Source organism: Equus caballus, chromosome 1 (assembly GCF_041296265.1).
Source record: "Equus caballus isolate H_3958 breed thoroughbred chromosome 1, TB-T2T, whole genome shotgun sequence".
Lineage (NCBI taxonomy): Eukaryota > Metazoa > Chordata > Mammalia > Perissodactyla > Equidae > Equus > Equus caballus.
The window spans coordinates 29,826,862-29,846,237 of record NC_091684.1 but is presented as its reverse complement, the minus strand read 5'-3'; the positions used below and the strand labels follow the sequence as shown (position 1 = coordinate 29,846,237).

General features: G+C 52.4%; 1 long non-coding RNA gene across 1 annotated transcript; it reads right to left on the bottom strand.

Moving 5' to 3' along the window:
- Positions 1-18,756: 18,756 nt before the first annotated feature.
- LOC138916642 (uncharacterized) lies at positions 18,757-19,156 on the bottom strand. The gene is made up of 2 exons (XR_011423946.1): positions 18,972-19,156; positions 18,757-18,870 (listed from the first exon to the last, which is right to left on the bottom strand). It is a non-coding gene; the product is annotated as an uncharacterized lncRNA (long non-coding RNA).
- Positions 19,157-19,376: the final 220 nt, after the last annotated feature.

Genomic DNA, 19,376 nt, shown 5'->3' with positions numbered 1-19,376 from the left:
TGGGTGGGTATGGGGCCAAGCCGGTGGAGAAGGGTCAGTCCAGCCCTCCTGAGCTCACAAAGGGTCCTTGTTGTGGGTAATGGGACTCCCCTGGCAGCTTTATTTGCTGTCAGTGGCTTTTATTAAAGTCTCCAGTTTCAGACCCTCCAACCTCCAGCCATTGTGTGTGCTCCCCCGGGGCCCTGCCCCCAGCCCCTGGCTAGGCTGACTCTTGAAGGGCCCCCGTGCCCCGTCTCCTGGGCTCCAGGCCCCCCAGCCACCAGCCTCCCACCTCCCAGAAAGAGGGCAGAGAGGCTATGCACTTAAGGAGGAATGTCTCGACCTTGGCCCTCAGTACCCAAACAGACCCTAATCTTCCAGATGTTGTGACTGGTGCCAGGGGGTGGGGCCATGAGTCAGTCTGGGCAGAATTCACACAGAGTGGCACACACGTGTGCACATATATGTGCGCCCATGTGTGTCCTTGAGGGGTGTGCACCCATCTGTTCCCTCAGCTCGCCTCTGCACACAGACACACACAGACACTCTAGGAATGTGCACTGTTTAGGGAGTGAGATGGCATGGGGGGCTACAGTTTGCTAAGCAGTTAGGGTGACCCTCCACTCCCACCAGATACCCGGTCACTGCCAGGGGTTGGGAGGATGACAAAGTGTCTCCCAGTTCAGACTGTCACTGGGATATTGGCTCCTCGCTCCCTTCTCTCCTCCTGGAGGCAGGGAGAGCGTTTGCCAGTGGACAGGAGGAAGCAGAGGGAGCTCGGCTGGGCCCTGGCCCTGGATGGGGAGGTGACTCTCAAATGCGCTGAATGTCAGCACTGAATTTCACCTCACCTCTCTCAGAGGCGAACTCTTCCTTTGTCACCCAGAGCTCCAGCCCTGAGCTCGTAGCCCAGAACCCAAGCAACTGAGGCCTGGTCCTCCCACACTATCTTCCCAGAGAACCCCAAAATCTGGGGTTGGGGTAGGGAGAGACCCAGGTCAGGCTCTTCAGGATGACCCCCCTGAAGGCAGAAGGTTGGAGTGAAAAATAGGTATTTGATCCCAGGAAATCCTTACTGAGCAGGGGGAACAGAAGAGGGGCATAGAGGGAGGCCCAAGGGCCATAGAGGGACTAGAGGGGCCTCACATCCCACACAGGAGCTTCTATCCCATGTCCCACCCCACCCCTCCCCTTGTGGAGGAACAGGCAGGAGGTGGTGCTTCCTCCCCATTATGCATAGATGTGAGAGCTGAGGCTGGCATCAGCGCATGGCCAGTGACCGTGTCTGTGTGCAATTGGGCGTGGGCCATGGGGAGACTGTGTGGACCTGTGCGTGCATGGACATTGGGGTCAGTATTAACATGAATATGTGGAATCAGGCAGGGTATCAATTTGTGTGCATATGGGGTTCTTTTCTTGGGGTGTCTGCTCTAGGGGGAGAGCTCAGTGGGTTTATGTGAGAAGAAAGTGTCTATGTTTGAAGGCAACTGCATGTACCTGTTATGGGATGTTTGTCCCGCGTACACTTGAGTGTATAAGAGAGAGGGAGAGCCAGGGCGTCCACAGCCCTCCCCGGGGTCTTCTGAGCTCCTGGCTCGGCCTGTGCCAGGCCATTTGGGGAGCGCCCGTGCTTTATGGTGCGCGGGTGAAAAATGGAAATGCTAATAAGTAGTCGTTAAGTTGTCTTGCAAAAATGTTAAATGATAAATTGGGTAATGTTATTGTTGAAATGAAATATGTAAAATAAATGAGTTATTTATTTCTAATAAATATTTTGTTTACGATATATTTGTAGGGGTGTTAATTATTTTCCCCCTCAATCGGGGCAACGTATAAATTCTAATAAAGTGCAGGCCGCAGTGAAGGCAGCAGGGACGGTGGCGGCTCTTCCGGGCCAGGCTGCCACAGGACCTCGGCCCGTGATGGATGCTCCAGTCACAAGCGATTGTTCTACTTGCTGTGGTTGCCGTCTCCCCAATATGCCCTGTTTCCTTTCTTAAAAAAAAAAAAGAAAGAAAGAAAGGAGAGTGTCGAGGAGGAAAACAAACAGGCCAGGGTCTCCATGATGAGATGATTAAACGCCCCCAGGCCGGGTCTTGCTCCTTAGCTAGCTGCACAGGCCCTGGGCATGCACATCACTGCTGGAACCAGCTTCGAGGAAGGAGAAATAAATACATAAGCAAACAAGCAGTGAAGAAATGACGTCCCCCAGACCCATCAGCAGCACTGAGCACTCACACTTGGCTGGTGTCACCCACTCTTCCCTATTCCAGTTGGGGGATCTCCGTGGGGGCAGATGCTGTCCCCAACCCTGCCCAACCAAAACTTTCTCCTTCCTCCTGTCAAGGGAAGCTCCCTTCTCCCTCTTGACCCTGCCTCTTCTCCTTCTCTTGCTTCCCCTCCACCCCTTCCTATGCAGGACCCTCCAGGACTGTCCGTGGCCTCTCCAGGGGAACCCTAGTTTAGCCCCTCAGGATCCATCAGACCAGAAATTCAGCTAAGCTCTGGCCTGGCACCTGAGGCTGGGATGGTGGTGGGTGGAGGGAGGGAGTACATTCCCCTTCAGAACAGGCTGCCGCCCCCCCAGGGCGTTATCACCCCCTGGGTAATAAAACTGCTGAGGCAGGACGGCCTGGTGGGCAGGGACAGGCGGCACGGGCACGGGATGCAGGGCCGTTCTGTTCCTGCCGCAGGCACCATCCACCCCTCCCTCCGACCTCCTCCCCCATCTCCTAGGGCAGAGCTGGGCTCCAAGTTCTCACCACAAGCTCTAAGCTGGCCTCCAACCCAGGGATTTCAAGCACTTAGCACACCCTCAGGGTGGGGTGCATGTGGGGGGTTACACCCCCAAGGCAACTGAGATTGGGCAGGTTCAGGGGGTTCCTGTGGGTCCTTTAGAGTTGGGGTTGTGGGAGCCCTGGCCTGAAGTAATGCTTCTCAGGCTGGGGTCCCCCAAAGTCTGCCAGAAAGGGGGCCTGTATGTTTTCTAGGCACCTGCCACTGCCCACCACCCCAAGCTGAGCCATTGGGAGCTGCCTTTCAAAAAGTGGCCCTCTGCACAGGTGTGACCTGTGTGTGTGTTTGCACACATGCCAATGTGTGTGCAAGAGGAAAAAGCCAGGCTTGTTGTAGGATGGTGAGACCTTCAGCATGGGACTAAGAGGAAGGTAAATAACAGAAGAAACCAACAGAGATGCACAGCATACCCTATCCCATGCACGCAGGCCTGCACTGACCCACACACAGATACTGGACTGGCGTGCACAGTCACACACAATGCTTGTGTTATGCAAGTCCCGGTGCAAAGCCCAGTCCCACACAATCACAGTTGGAAATGCCTCACAACTATATTTTCAGAGGAGTTTGAGACAGGCCCACGAACAGACAAAAAGGGACATGAAATCATTCATCTCCCATCTGTGGAGCTTTGATTAGGTGGAGGGAGGGGGGTAGCAACCCTGGAGGGAGGGTGCCCCCTGCTGGACAGAATGGCTGTAACTCCCCCCAGGCGAGGTCCTCCACGCCTGCCCCTAACCTTACTCCGACCCTACCCCTACCAAGACATCCACACACCTTGCACTTGTCCACCACACTCTGGATAAGTCCTCAGCCGGGCTGCATAACTGTGGGTTCTTTTCAAAATGTGTAAAATCTTTGATCATCATTTGTTTAAACTGTATAAATAATCCACCCGGTTTTAATAGGATTTTTCTATGAGTCGGCAACAAAGCATGAAATGTGATATTTTCACCATGAGTAGTTGGGAAATTAGTCACCTCTGTCCATGGCGCTCTGCTGGCTGGAGACCCCTATTCTGTCTGGTCCCCCCTCCCCTCCACCTCAGACCCTCCCAGGCCCTTCAAATGCTACCCTCTCAACTCCCGCCTTTTTGAGGGGTAGAGGGGGAATTCTATGGATCACTCTGAGGACCGCGTGCTGGTCATCCCCTGGTCTGAGAGCAAAGACCAGGCTGCCCTGGGTCCCCGTTTCCCAGACTCCTCTTTCATTCTCTAAATGCCGTCGTGGTTCCAGTACAAGTTGGGGTAGGGTTTGGGGATGAACAGTGGGTTTAGGGAGAGTTATTTGGGGCAGGGTGCTGGTGTGAGGCAGAGTTGGGGGCATTCACCATTCCCCAGTCTCCTACAAGTGTTTCCAGACTTTCCTACTTCCCAGGCTCTTACACACTCACTCATTTGCTGTTACACACTCACAGAGGCAGGACCCATGTGCATACTCAAGGGGGCTGGCCTATCTCCAGAGGCTGACAAGCCGCTCACCCAGTCTGGGAACAGAAGATGCTGAGTTTAAGAGAGGAGCCTCTGTTGGTGACAAGGAAGGAGCAGAGACGGGAGTCAGGTCTGGGGAAGCAGGAGACGGTGGTGTCAGTGATGAGGTTCAGGGATGGGAGCAGATAGGAATCAGAGATGGAGGAATCAGAGATCAGGCCGGGACTGGGGAGTCATATGGATGAGGCAGAGATGGTGGCGACTTCCCAAACATACAAGAGAGCCTTTCCATCCCATTTCCAAATGACTCCTGACTCCAGCCCCCACCACCAAGTACAGCAGCCCCAAAGTAACCCTCCTGTGCCTCAGTGCTCTGTTGGGAAAAGCCAGCAGCCAACACCGGTGACCAAGGGCCCATAGAGCAGGCCGGCCTGAGCCACCCGGCCAAGCTTAGGTCCTCCCAGGTCTCAGGTCAAAGCATGGCGGAGCTCAGCCTCAGAGCTGGACACAGCTGTTGGGGGGGGCGGTGTGGGGTCCTCTCCCACACTGCGGCACAGTCCACGTGCTCCAAGCTGAGCAGGGCCCCCTCCTTTCTGCCCCCTGCCTCTGGCCCAAGATGAATAAAACTCAGGAGGTGGGGGGAGCTATTCATGGAACCAGAGAATGTGTGAGCCGCCCAGCAGCCCCCTCTCATTAGGGGACCCCCGTCAGGTGGCGCTCATTAACTTCAAGTTGTCTCTTGTTTTAAAACTCGGGTGAGGGGGGCGGGGTGGAGGGGCACATTGTCTGGCTGCTGCCCCAGAGAGATTAGGCGCCCAGGGGGAGGGGGCAGGCAAAGGCCCTTTAATTAGTTACTTTCAAAGGTTCCCTGTCCCCTTTCTCTCGGGTCCCCCTCCTGCCCCCGGCTGGGCCCAGCTTCGAGGGGGGCGGTCTTTTCTGCTTGGCAGAGCCGCCTGGTCACTCAGCTTAAATCCGCAGTCTTTGTTCCCGCCTGGACAATGGGCCCAGCACATCAGCCACGGAGGCCACGGAAGGAGCAGGACCTTTTTCTGCAAGCCTGGAGCTGGCTGGAAGGGGCGCACCCTGGCACAGACAGGGGCCTGGGCACCATAGGCCTTTTCTGGTCTGAGAGTAAGAGAGGACACACACACACTCATCCCAAGCTTAAGACCTAGCTCTACAGAGGAGAAAGGAGGAAGAAACTTCGTGTCAGGGTCTCCTTCACATAGGACGTTTCTAGGGGGGGCTATCTGGAAGCTAGCTCAAGCATGGGGGTCCTCTTCCCTTCTATCTAGCCAAAAGAACGTGGTTTTCGAGTCAGACAGGTCTGGGTCCCAATCTTCACTCTGCTACTCATTAACAATTAGTCTCTCAAGCCTCAACATCCCGCATCTTTAAAATGGGGGAAATAATGCCTGCCTCTTGGGTTGTGAGGATTAAGTTACTTAATAGTGTAAAAGTGTCTGGCACACAATAAGCCCTCAATACGGTTCCTTGTAGGATTCCCACAGCCAGAGCCTGACTCCGCACCTGCCACCACGAGGTTCCAGGTGCATCTGCGTTCGCTTGGGGGTGCTGGTGGCAGACATGGGCTAATCTCCTTTCACACAAAGTGCTGGTTCTCACAGGTGGGGAACACTTGGAAATCGGTGAGTGTGCGGACAGGAATGAGGAGGAAGGAGGATTCTAGATTGGGGTGATGGGGTGGGGGAGGCCATTAAACTGAGGGAAGTGGGAACAAGAGGAGGGAGAGTTAGCCGACCCTGGGGGGGCGCTTAGCAGATCCTGGGGGTGGTCTTGAGGGGACGGGTTGAGAGGCTGAGTTGCAGGAAGAGTTGGTGATTTGCCTGGGTCAGCAGATTAATGGCACTAACGAAGTTGCCAAGAGCGTGGTGAGTTGGGGGGTCGGGGGCGCCCATGTGGAAAGGCACATGACTGGGGATTGATCAGGCTGCAGATGAAACAGAGAAAGCTTCCCGGGCAGCAGGGGTAGGAAACGCCAAAACCAATTACTCCCCAACCCCTCGGCCTCCAGTTCCCTCCCCTGGGAGGAGGGAAGGGGCTGGGAGCTCTGGTGGGTGCATGCACTCCGGGCATACACACAGAGGCCCGTCACATGCATGGGTGTGTACACAGGGGAGCCCCTCGCATGGAGCCGATAGACCCAGAATGTGATGATGTTTCCAGTGTGGGTCTGTGCACTCTGCCCCTTGTGCATGGGTCATTTGACTTCTCACAGATGTCCCTACATCCTACCTAATTGTCCCCACATGACAAGCACATGTGTCACCAGGAGGAGTCAGGAGCCCATGGGTGGCAGAAGAAGTGGAAGAGGTGCTGAGAATCCTCTTCATTCAGTTTTGTTTTTGAGTCACACCTCCACAAATTTGTTAGTTTGGGCTCAACCCTAGTTTCCGGTCAGAAGCAATCCTGGGTTACCATTTAGGTGGCTAATTCCCCATGCAGATAATTGACAAGTTATCAGCCTCTGGTTAATGGGAGTGCACCCCACTTAGGGAAAAGCCGCCCTTTCGGAAATCATCAGTTACTCACAGCTTCCTTTTCATAGCCCCTGATGTTTGTTGAATGAATAAGTGTGGTGGATTGGGCAGCCCTCTCCAACTTAAAGAATTCACTAAGGATATCAAAGAACTAGATCAAAGGGCAAGCAAACATCTCTTACAGGACCTAGAGAAGCCCTTAGTTAAAAATCAACAGTTAAGAGGTGATTAGACATAAGATAAGGGCTCTTCAAACTCCTGACACAACCCAATAGTTGTCTGCATTTGGGGTCTTTAAGGGAGATGGAGGTGGGGGAGGGGAGAGCAGGAGGCCCCAGGAGGTCTGGATTTAGCTCTTGTGTATGGAGGGACAGCTCCCTTCCAAGCGGTGTGTGTCATGCAGCATTTTCACCTCCAGATTCAGGACAGAATTTGTGTTTCACGCCATATGTTGAGCGGTGTTATTATAGTTATTAGCAATTATGTTTTATCATAAAATCACTTTTCCTTTAAATATGTGAGCAAAAACATTTCAGCTGTTCTTACAATAAGTTCTACCCAATCCATTCCTCTGGGAAATGACTTTCAGTTTTATGATACAAGCCAATAAGCCAACGGATGGGAGCCCTGGACATTTACATGAGCCCCTTTTGGAAGCCTAACCATTTCACACACGGAACAGCCTCTACACTGCTGGGTCCAGATGGTTGAGAGGTGGGGGTCGTGCCCCAAAGGTCCTGCAGAGTCAGTGCCCCAACCCAGGCCCCAGGCCTGCCTCCTCCCCCAACCTCGAACCCAGTGACCCCCTCACAGAGACGGTCACTGGGGTTCCCAATCCAAGGATGTCTCCCCCTTCCCCATTCCCCCCCATCCCCACCCTGTGCCCCTGTTACAGTGTCTACGAGGGAGACCGGCTCCTCTTGGGGCCTGCAAGCTTTTGTTAGCGTTATGTGAGCCTCTGGTGACAAGGGCCCTGAAACCCAACTCGACTAAACTCATAAAAGGGGTCACTGTCTCTTTAATTAAAGTTCCCTGTTTGGAGGTTAAAGACAAACCCGTTTGATGGTGCAGGTGTGTGGAGGGGGAGTGGGGAAGAGGGGTGGAGGGGGCTGGAGGGAAATGGAATTCTATCCCTGGAGGGGAGCAGGGAGGGGCTTCACCAGGACCAGACTGGCTGACCATGGAAAGTCTGATGGGGGGCCCTGAGGTCCCCAGTGCGATGAGGGTCACAAGGGGAGAAATCAGCAGGAAGGGGGAGGCCAGGGGCCAGTGCAGCCAGCTCTGACTCCCCTGCCAGCACGCTTTCACATAGTGCCTGCCCTCAGCCTCCCCACCTCCATTGCACCTGTGGACCACTCCTCTTGTACACTCCCCAATTCCTCCTTTTCCACCCTAAAAGTTCTCTGTTAAAAGACAGCCCAGGGCCTAATCCTATCTCCTCATAGAAGCGACTTCATCACAGTTTAACATAAAAAGATCAGCTGGTATCGACCTGTAATTTGGACCCACGCCACGCTATTGGCAGGAAGACAGAATAAGTTAGGGTGGCCATGTTTCAAAAATTCTCTGTGTGCACTCAATCACGGCCCAGGGAAGGCAGGCGGGTGCGTAATAACCCAGGCGCGCTCTCCATTTCCCCTGTAGATCAATGCTAATACCAGGAGGCCCCGGAAGATGGATGGAACCGACAGGAACCTTGAAATCCCGACACAGGGGCTGGTGCCTCAACCGATAAAGGATTTTGCTGCTGCTGGGGCTGGGACATTGAAACCCTAGGAGCCACGGGAGACAGTCTGGTGGGGGGCAAGGAGGTGGGGAAGAGGGAGCAGCCTCTCTTTCATGCACACACTCATGTCCTCACTGACACCCACAGTCACTCACGCAGCCACTGACTGATGCACACTCCAGAGTCACTGACACGCACACCAATGGCTGGCACACACCATCACTCACACACTACCCAGCCGGCAGCACTAACACCTCCCCAAGAGGCCTTGACTCCGAGCGGCCACTCACACAGGTCCTAGCATGCACATGCACACACAGGCACACACACACAAACTCAAACCTACATACCAGAATCAGGGTCTCTGGCACAGACACTCACACGGACATGTTGAGAGGCAGACACACCCACCCACTAGCATCCACACACTGCCACGGTGAACCATAAAGATACATGCACCCATACATGTATACCCATCCCTGTCTTTCCTTTCTTTCTTTCCATCCCATCCCTTCTTCTTGTTGCCTCGATCCTGTTCAGAATCTTGCTGGTTAACGATCAGTTGGGGAGTTTCTCAGGACCCATTGGAAGTAAATCACAAAAACAGAAGCATACCAGACACACAGCCCTGGAGACACACCCAGACAGGAACCCACAAACACAATAGGCTAGAAGGCAGGAGACCTGGGTTCCAGGGACAGCTCAGCCATAGACTTGCCGTGTAGCCTTGGGCAAGCCACTCGCTCTCTCTGAACCTCTGTTTCCTCATCTATAAGACAAGGTATTGACTGGGAGATTTCTAAGTCCCCTTTCAGGTCTGAATTTCTCTGTCTGTGGCAGACACAAATCCTTGCAAAAGGTCACACACAAACACAGGCAGCCCCAAGCAAGCACACCCGGCTTTTGAGAACTCAGCCTATGGTGGCCTGAAGCCACACCCACACTGACACATGCAGGACCGCATATGTGCGCTCTGCTCTTCCCAATAAGGGTGCCTGCAGCAGGGGCAGCAGCTCCCCATCCTTCCCAGAGCTGGATGTCAGGGAGCTTCAGAACCCACTCTTCTGGGAGCAAAGAATTGGGGCAGAGCAGAGAGATGGAGCATTGCTGAGTTTGGGAATAAGGTGGAGTGGGAGGGCAAGGGTTGGGACATGCAGAGGGGACAGAGAGAGAAGCACAGGGCTGGTTGCCAAGATCCCCCACTCCCATCCCTTGCAGGCTGCTCTGATTCCTTCCTTTTGAGCTCAACCCCAGGACAGGAGCCATTTCCACGGCCTCACACTGACATCTTGTGGCCATCTCCAGGATTGCAGGTATCTCAAGGAAGTACTCAGTCCCTGGCAGAGAAGCACTGCCCTACCTGTAACCCAGAAGACCCTGGCAGGACAGTGGTCTGATCCCTGGGTGCCCTGTCCCATGCTCAGCAGCCAGGGAAGGCACAGGGGACTGACATGTACCTTGAAGAGAGACAGGTGGAAGAATAGGAGGCTGCTTTGGGAAAAGGCTTCAGGGTCACTTGGTGACAAAAGGGACTGGAGAAAAATAAATTGTAAGAGAGCTCCATTCTGTTGTAGAGATGTAGCCCTGTCCTCCTGCAGCCCCAGTCTGGGGTGGGAAAACATGACTCTGAGCCAGGGGGCTGCATTCTGATGGAGGAGATACAACCTCTCCCCAGGGATCCCCCACCTGCAGGCAGAGACTCAGCTCTGCCTCACAGAAGCACAGTCTGATAGGGAGGATTTGACCCCTTCACAGAGAGCCTAAGTCTGGGGGGTGGGGGCTTGAGACATGGCTTTACCCTAAGGGAGCCTATAACCTTGAGGAGGGAAAAACCCCAGCCCCCATCAGGGACCCCAATCTTATCCGGGAAGCAGGCATTTTGATGGTTTGGAAGCTCCCAGCTATTCCAGCCTCCCAATCAAAACCCTAGTCTGGAAGTCTGAAAGGAACATGATTTCTGTGTCTGAATCAGCATCCTAGGGCTGGGAAGAGGGTTGGGGAAGAAGTTTGGAGGAGTTGGGCCCTCCAGAGCCAATTCCATCCATTCTGAAGAGGGATCATGAGGGATGTCACGACTGAAGTCCCCGGCCTATCCCAGGACTTCCCTGGACCAGTTCCTTCTGCGAGAGTCTCCTGCCACTTCTGCCACGGTGTCAGGCCTCTGGAGATGACAGATCACACACACACAAGGCAGAGGCCATTGGTTCCCAGCCTGAGGCCAGGGAACCCTGTAGGTGCTAGGCTGATGAGTTTGTTATAAATTAGAGACTCATTAAGAGAAGGTGAGAAGAGCTCAGTCACAGCTTTCAGGGCCCATCTTTTCGATTTCTTGTTTGGTTTGTTTATTGCGATTGTTCCTGTCTCATAAGCTTATTGCAAAACCAATAAAAATGATCTATTCAGAGAGGGGAGCCGCTCTTTTGACTGGTAAGCTGCCGCTTGGTCCTGGACCCCTTCCCTCCCCCTCCCCATGGCTGCAGCCCCAGCCTGGTTGACCAGCTGTCTTCCGCCGCGGGGTCAGCAGAGGGTGCCAGATTACTGCTCACTAGAAACTGTGTCCACCTGCCATGCAGCCACCCTGGGCTGGCCTCAGGCCTCCAACCTGGCTCCATAACCCCAGTGACTGCTGTACCCCAGCCCTCCAGCTCACCTCAGATGGACACACCAGTCTGAGCTGGGCATATGTCAGGGGTTAGTTGTAGGGAGATGAGAGGCCAGGATGGGGATCCAGAGACAGTCACTGGAGCCTGGAATTTCAGGTGGGATTTTGGCTCAGTTTCCTCTCAATGCCTCAGTGAGGCTGTGTCTTAGCATGGGGTTCCCTACCCTGAGGTAGCCCAAGGGCTGGTGGATGGAGCAGAGGAGGTCCCAGAGGTTCCCTAGAACCTGAAGTCCTGGCTTTGACCTTGATGACGGAACGGAGGCGCCTGGCCTCTTGCACACCCAGCAACCTTGTCACAATTGAGGTCAGGGGTCCAGGAACCCCTCTCCTCGGTGAGTTGGTTCTCATCCCATTCTTGTTCCACCAGTGACATCAGTTCCATTTAGTGACTGTAATATTCCTGAGACATTATGGGTTTCCTTAAGCTGCTGGCGCTTGGTTTCAGAGCCTTTTGGATGATGATTGTGGGGAGCGCAGGATTGAGGGGAGTCAGAGAGAAGCCAACAGACTCCTTCACTGACCACACGGAATTTCAGAGTGTCCGAGCCGGGAAAGGCTTCTGAGATCACTCTGTCCAACCGCTTCATGTCTCAGATACAGAATCAGGGTCAGAGACATGAAGTGACTTGGCCAAACTCCCGCAGCTAGTGAGTGGCAGAGTGGGGATGGGAACCCAAGGTGACAGACCCTTGCATCGTTGCTCCGTCTTCCTTTGTCTATCCCGCTGCTGTCAGCGAGCTCTGCCTCATATGTCAGTCCCCGCAGCCCACACTGGTAACAGGGCTTCTTCCCTTCTCTCCCCTCTCTGTAACAGGCTCATTTTGTCGAAAGCACAATCATTGTCTTTCCTCAAGGCCGATGCACAGCTCTCCCCCGAGGGCCCAGAGGAAGGGAAGAACCTTGCACGGAGGCCTTTGGAGTTTCTCTGTCATTTCAAAGAGCTGGCATCAATCGACTCTTCCTTTGTTTATTTTGGACAAGAGGAGAAGGTGGGTAGGAAAGAGCAAAAGTGTTCCGGGAGCGAGCGGAGCATCTCAAGGTCTTGGCACATCTTCAGAGAGAATCACATCAACATTTTTCCTTGATCTCTTTGCATTTATTTATTTTAACAAACAATATAGCACTTACTAGGTGTCAGGCACTGTTCTGTGTTTTACATATTAATTTAATTTTGTATTCATTTAATACATATCACATATTAGTTTATCGAATCCTCTTAATAACCCCATGAGGCAGGTACTACTACTCCCACGTTACAGAAGAGGAAACCAAGTCACACAGAGGGAAGCAGCCAGCCCAAAGCCTCAGATGCAGGAAGTGGCAGCGCAACCACTCAAAGCCAGGCAGTCTGGCTCTTGTCCCCACCCTACGTACCTTCTCTTTACAGAAGCCCCAGCACACAGCTGGTGGGGCCCCTGTGACCTGTGGAGGAAGGAAGACTGAACATTCAGAAGGGATAAGACCTCCCCCGGGACCAGCGCACTGCCTCCTCAAGTCTGTCTCTCATTAACCACCATCCTGGCCACCTCTGCCCTTAGCTCATTTAAAGGCCAATGTTTTATGGTTGGGGTGGCCGAAGGAAGCATAGGCAGCCTGGAGCATGGGTCCCTACCACACCAGCCCCATCTCAGGCAGCCTTCTGCTGGATTCCTGAAGCCAGGGCTCTGGGTGTAGCGCCAAGCACCCACCTCCCAGATGCTCGCAGAGCCTTGCTCCCTCCCACACAGCCGCCTGTCCTGACATCTCTGAGAGGGCCTTTGATTAAAGAGACAAGTGACTTTGCCCATTCTATTGATCAGAATAAATTACTAGGAACTAATTTATGGGCCTCCCCACAGCCGATGACATGGTGGATTGTGCGCTATTGGTCAGTAAATTGGATTGTCAGGCTAGATTATTGGTTCGTATACAGTTATCTCTCATAGCAATATCAGGCAGTCCAGGTAGAGGAGCAAAATCCTTTCTCTGCTGCCAGATGCCAGGATGTCATGAGGCCTTCTCGAGGGCTGGTGGAGAGGGGTGAGAAGGGAGAGGGGGGAGAGGGGAGGAGAGGCGAGGCGAGGCCTCTGTGCAGGATGCTTATTAATTAGTGCAGCATCACAGCATTAAAAGAACATTAGTGTGGAATCGTCTGCAGAGTGATGGGGAAATGACATTGTGGGCCTCCTCCTGATTCTCCAGCTATGGCTCTGCTGGGTAGAGGCAGGGAGGGGGTTGATGAGCAGACCGGGGGATGGGAAAGATAAAGGGTAGTGGGGATAAGGGTCCAAAAGGAAGGGAAGGGAAAGGAGAGGCCACATTTGCTGGGAGTTGCAAGCAGAGCAGGTCTGCTAAGAGCCAGCATTGCTGAGCCCCACGCGGGGGAAATGGAGCTGCTGTTCTGCTCCGTACATCACAGCCAACGATGAAAAGTTCTAGAGCTGGGATTTCTCAGGCAATTTGGCCAGTGATGCATGGGGCAGTAGATCCTCGCGCACTCTTCCGTGCTTCTGCCAAGCCAGCAATAACAAAAACTTATTTTTTGCCAGGGAAACGGATATGAGTCAGGCAGCCCATCAGGAGTAAGGGGGGCTTTACCACGCCGCTGTGATTTGTACCGCTCCGCTGTTTCCCTGAGCTCTAAAGACCTGCCAGGAGGTGACAAAGGCGAGACAATTTCGAGTTCACAGTCCTGTGTCCTCGAAGCATAACAGCATGCCATCGACGGGGACTCTCAGAGGCTTTGGGCTGCAAAGTCAGCGGTCTTTTCCCCCAGGTCCACTGAGGAGGGGGACATGGGGTGAGCAGGAGAGCAGCAGAGAGATGAGGCGCTGGAGAAAGCAGCAGCCCTTTCCCCAGCTGTGAATTCCTAAGAGGATTCACCCACAGCTCCCTCCTCACACCGGCATGGCATGTCGGCAAGGGGCCCAGGGGCGGGAGGCAGGCTGTGCTGGAGTGCCAAGCTGGCCATGGGGATGAGAGCATAAACATCCCAAGTGAAAACCCTTTGTGCCCTCCTGCCATGGGCTGCCAGGGTCTTTGCCACGCACGCAGACCCTGGGGTGAAGGGTGGGTATGGAAAACCCATTTGGTATTGTTTGTCGCTCTCACTGTTGAGGTGTGAGCCCTGAGGAGGCCTGCACTTCCTCTGAGGCGTGAGCAGGAACACAGATAACCTGTTCTTTGGGCTGCAGGCCTCGGGGGAAATGTTCAGATGGAGCGCTGAGCCCTTCTGACTCCAGCTATCACTCATCTGACACTGCCAGTAACCCTGCAAGTAAATACCCACTGGCAGGGACCCAGGGACACCAGCTCACTTGAGTTGCTACCGAGAACAACAGCAAGGAGGTCTCATCAGCGTCACAAAGATGCCAAGATTCCCCCCACCTCCCTTGGTGCTGCTTAGCAGACAGGGGGCACGCAGATGTGAGTCCTTGGAAAAGGTCTAGCATTATGGACTAAAAATATTTTGCACATTCCAAAAGATAAAAGTCAGAGGTTTGAAAGGTGAAAAACCCCTTCCTCCAGCCTCTGGATGCTTTTCATGCCCACCCCTGGTCACTTTGCTCTCCAAAAAAGTTACACTGTGGCCTTTAGCCATTTCGGCATGAGTTTGTGTCCTAGTCACTTTCTCTTTCTTGCCTCTCATTGACAAACATGAAATTAGAAGGGGGCAGACCCTCCAAGTTAGAGGAAACAGGGCTGGGTCCAGACCCCCAAGCCCCAAGGCAGTGCCACCCCCTCCTGTCTGGCACTGCTGTGCCCTGGCTTCCATTACAGCAACTGTGCAGAAACAGGCACACAGCCCCCAGAGCGCCCGAGCCTCTGAGATGGAAAAGTTTGCAAAGCTTGGAAAAAGAAAAGTGGGCCTGCTGGTGGGTCCATAAATTAGAGACTCATTAAGAAGAGGCAGGAAGGGCTTTGGGGGCCTGTGCCTTTCGATTTCTTGTTGAGCTGGTTTATTGCTATTGTTTCTATTTCATACGTTTATTGCAAAACCAATAAAAATTATCTATTAAGAGCAGGAAACTCATCTTTTGACTTGTTGGTTGAGGTTTCTACAGAATAACCTTTAACTGGTCCAACATGTCTGCAGGAGAGGAGCAGGCCCATGCAGACACCTCCAAAGGTCAACCAAGCAGAGCGTTAGGAATGCCTAGTCCTTGGGGGAGAGGAGGACACCCCCTCCAGAACCCGAGCCAGCGGGGAACCATGCTGTGCTTCATTCACCTCACATTTAAAAGTTTTTAATTTGTTGAAAGCATTTAAATTTTTGGACTTTTCACCAAAATATGCTTCTTATCTGGGTTCTCTTCGAAAATGGGGAGGTCAGGGGCTGGCCTGGTGGCATAGTAGTTATGTTTGCACGCTCTGCTTTGGTGGCCCAGGGTTTGCAGGTTTGGATCCCGAGAGTGGACCTACACACCAGCTCATCAAGCCACGCTGTAGTGGTGCCCCACACTCAAAGTAGAGGAAGATTAGCACAGAAGTCAGTCCAGGGCCAATCTTCCTCGAGCAAAAAGAGGAAGATTGGCAACAGATGTTAGCTCAGGACCAATCTGCCTCACCAAAAAAAAAACAGTGGGAACCATACTGGGCCTCATTCTCACGTGGAAACAAGTGTTTCCAGCAGGGAGACAGTATCTTGTCTTCACAGAGCTCGTACCCTCCTGCCCCACACAGTGTTCAGCTTCTTGCTATATATTTACTTGCCTGCCCCTGTAATCATGTAAGTTTGCAACTCCTACTTTAGAAAAGGACTAGGTTGGAAGGGGGACAGCTAAACATTTCATTTATGGAATTACTCTTGAAATAAAGTTTTGTAAAAATGCATCCAAATCAGACTGATAAGATTTCTCTTCCAAGATCCCAGAAGGAAAGCCAGGGTCTTGTCCCAGCTGGATAGGAAGGGAGCTAAGATGGGTTGCATGCCTGTGTGCCTGGCTCAGCACTCCTTTTTTCATATGCATTATCTATTTCCATTTCACCTAAAGGACAACTGAAGCTGGAAGATGTCAGTGATGTGCCCAGGGGCAAAGGATAATATAACCCTCAGCCCGAGAACACCAGTCCTAGAAGAACCCCGTAACCATCTCTCCAGTTTTGAAGAAAGAACAGGAGGTCCACAGTGTTATTCTCCCAGGCCCTGAGAAGATGCCCTTAGGGAAGATTCACAACCAATTGAGGGAAAATCCACCCAACTGTGACTCAAGTTAAAACTTGCCTCCGGAGTTACCAAAACCCCTAAATCTAGTGAAAGGGAACCACAGGGTCTTTAATAATCACTCTGTCAGGTCACGGGATGGTGACTAATGGGCCTAGAGGAGGAGACGGTGAAAAACACTCTAGGAAATAAATTTGGGTGATTAAATTTCAAGGCAGTTCATGGAACAGCAACCTGAGGCCTAAACTAAGCCATCAAGTTACCAAGAGAATCAAGATTTCAATTTAACCACTGCTGCCCAGGAACCAAGCCTGAGTCTGCAAAATCGTAGTGGGTTAGGAAAAGGCAGCCCCCCAAAACCTTTCTGAGTGACTCTGACACCTTCCTAACTCCAGCCATTCCTTCCAAAAGGCCAGCTAGCAATAAGTGGAAGAAATTATCGCCTTTCCCTGGTTATTACATAATTCCGAGTCTTTAAGTAAAAAAATCTCCCCCGAGTAAGGGAGATGGGAGTGGGGGAGGTCCTCCAGTCGGGCGCGGGCTAAAGCGTGCACAAGCCTCTGAGAGACTCTCAGTTTACTAAACTAACAGGAGAAGCCCAAATTCCTCCAATTCTCTGCTCTTTCAGTAGAATGCCTGTACCCTGATTGGATCTCATCCGCCGACAGTCATGGTCTAGTGTCTGGGGCATAATCCCCCTCTAGCTGAATCACACCCCAGGTGCTGTTAAGCTTTACAGGTGAACATACCCTGAGCTCTAAGGTAAGACCCCTAGGTCTGATTCCCTGTCAGATACTATGCATGCCCACTGCTTATAGTCCCCGGGGCGTCACTTTAACTTGGTTGTTTCTTTTTGAGCAAAACCAGGGAGCCAGGGCAGGCCAATGAGACGGAGGAGCCCAGGCAGGAGGGCTTAGTAACTGCAGCTGCTCGTGTCTCGCTCCCTTTCTCAATCTCCCCCTCTCTCGAGGTTTCACCTCTCTCTGCCCTGGCTCCACCAGCTGCTTCCTGCAAATCCACCTGAGACAGCTGCTGGCCCACCATGCTAAATTTCCAGGGGCCCTGGAACCCCTGAGTCTCTTGGCCCAAATGTGGGCAAATCTCAGGCATCCAGACAAGGCTGAGATTGTTCAAAAAGCACTTCACTAGGAAACTGGGGGGAAAGCCAAAAAAGTAAATTACAAAAGCAGAGCAACAGACAGCTTATAGAGCACAGATTCCTTCTCCCAGAAGGACTCCAGTCCCAGGAAAATTTGTTGCAAGAATAAGTGAATAAGAAGGAAGGGAGGGAGGAAAGAAAAGCTAAGGTTGCTGGACACCCACACCCTTGCTTCTCACTCTTCCTTAATTCTTTAAGGTCTGGTTACAGAACAAAGATGCTCACAGTTTAGCCAGAGATAGAGGTTAACACCAACGCCATGCCAGATTGAGCTCTTAGTTGCTCTCAGAACCTGCCACCCAAGTCCCTGCCTTGATCTGGGTTGTGTGGCATGTCTGCTCCGCCCTGTGGTAGGGGCTCCTGACCAGGCCCCTGGACAAGGAAGGCACTCTTCTCTCGCCTTCTCCTCACAAAGGCTCCAGGCTGCCCCTTCCAGAGAACTCAATGAATGCCATCTTCTCCCCAAGGCTGCCTCTGCCTTTCCTTAAAGTTAAGATCTTGGTCTCTTGGTCTGGTTAGGTGCGGGGCCTCTTGAGTTGGGGGCTGACTGGCAAGACAGTGGTGGAGCCACTATCTTAGAAGCCTTTTTCCTCTGAGCTCCCAGCCCTGGCAATTCCCTCAGGTGCCCCGTCCTACCCCATTCAGATGCCTATCCAGCCCAAATGAACTTTCTGCATTCTATCACTACAGTGGACTGAAAAAGCACAAATATTTCTCCACTATCAATAAGAACTTAGAAGTTGTTCTCTCAGAGCACTTCCAGAAGATGTGAGGCATATGCTAGTTGATGCCACTCTCTGCCATCTCTAGATCTAGGCTCAGCAGAGTTCCATTTCCACACATTCCATCGCTTATAGGAAATTTCCATCTGGTTGATTCATCAGCATCTCAGTGTCCATTATCCAACTCACCTCCAACCTAATTTGTCATCTCACCATTGCCAGGTAGCTGGGATCTCTTAGTCCAACTGTGAGTTTGGGGTTCAAACCCTGGTTCTGTCACCTATTAGCTGGATAATCTCAGTTATTTTAACCTGAACTGCTTTCTTTCTGTGAAATGGGTTTGACTGTTTGTAGCTCCCTCTCATGGCTGATGTGAGAAATTAATAAAATGACATCTGTAAAACATCTAGCATTTTGTAGTACATCTAGCAAATTGTAAGAACGTTCAAATAGATATAAATATAGAAATACTCCCTTTCCTATGCAAACTGATGCTCCATAGCAACTCTCCAATATCCTTCAGCAATGCCATTGTTTCCAGAAAAGTCTGCCTCCTCAGAGAGACGGTGATGCCTGCAGGAGTATCCTAGATCCATGTGACAGACTTCTCATTATAAATTAATAAATTCACATTCTGGTTTTAGGCATTGGTCTTTCGAGCCTGATGAATATGCTTTTATTACCAGGACAAGGTTCTGTTTCTGGTGGCAGGTAAGATGACTTTTCAGAGCTTGTAAGGCTGAGGGTCAGACCTTGGACCAGAGAAAAGTCTCCAAGTTAATGGCTGGCCCCTGAGAAACCCCCCCCGCCCCAGGAGACAGCCGGCCCCCCACCCCCCAAGACAACTGCTCACCTCTGTGTCTGACACCCCAGTTTGCTGCCTCTTCTCCCATTTGGAACTGGTCTACACTGGGCATGGGGGTTCACATATAGTAGGTGTTTAGGACCCACTTGTCTTGTCAGCATATGGCTAGGTAGACGGTTGAGTGGGTCACCGGGAATTTGTGCCTCTTTCTGAGGCAGGGAAGAAGCAGTGGTGGCCTAGCAACAGGGGAATCTGCCTAGCAACAGGGGCAGGAGGCGGGGCCTGCTGGAATCCTGCAGAATGGCTGTCGGAAAGGAGACTTTTCTGGATCTTGTCAAGCTGGGGTCTCAGGCCAAAAAGAGAAAGCAGGGCCAGAGAGACCAGGAGAGAAGCGTGGGAGGCAGGACAGGAATAGAGTCAGCATATTTGGAAACGTTCAAACCCCAACTGCAA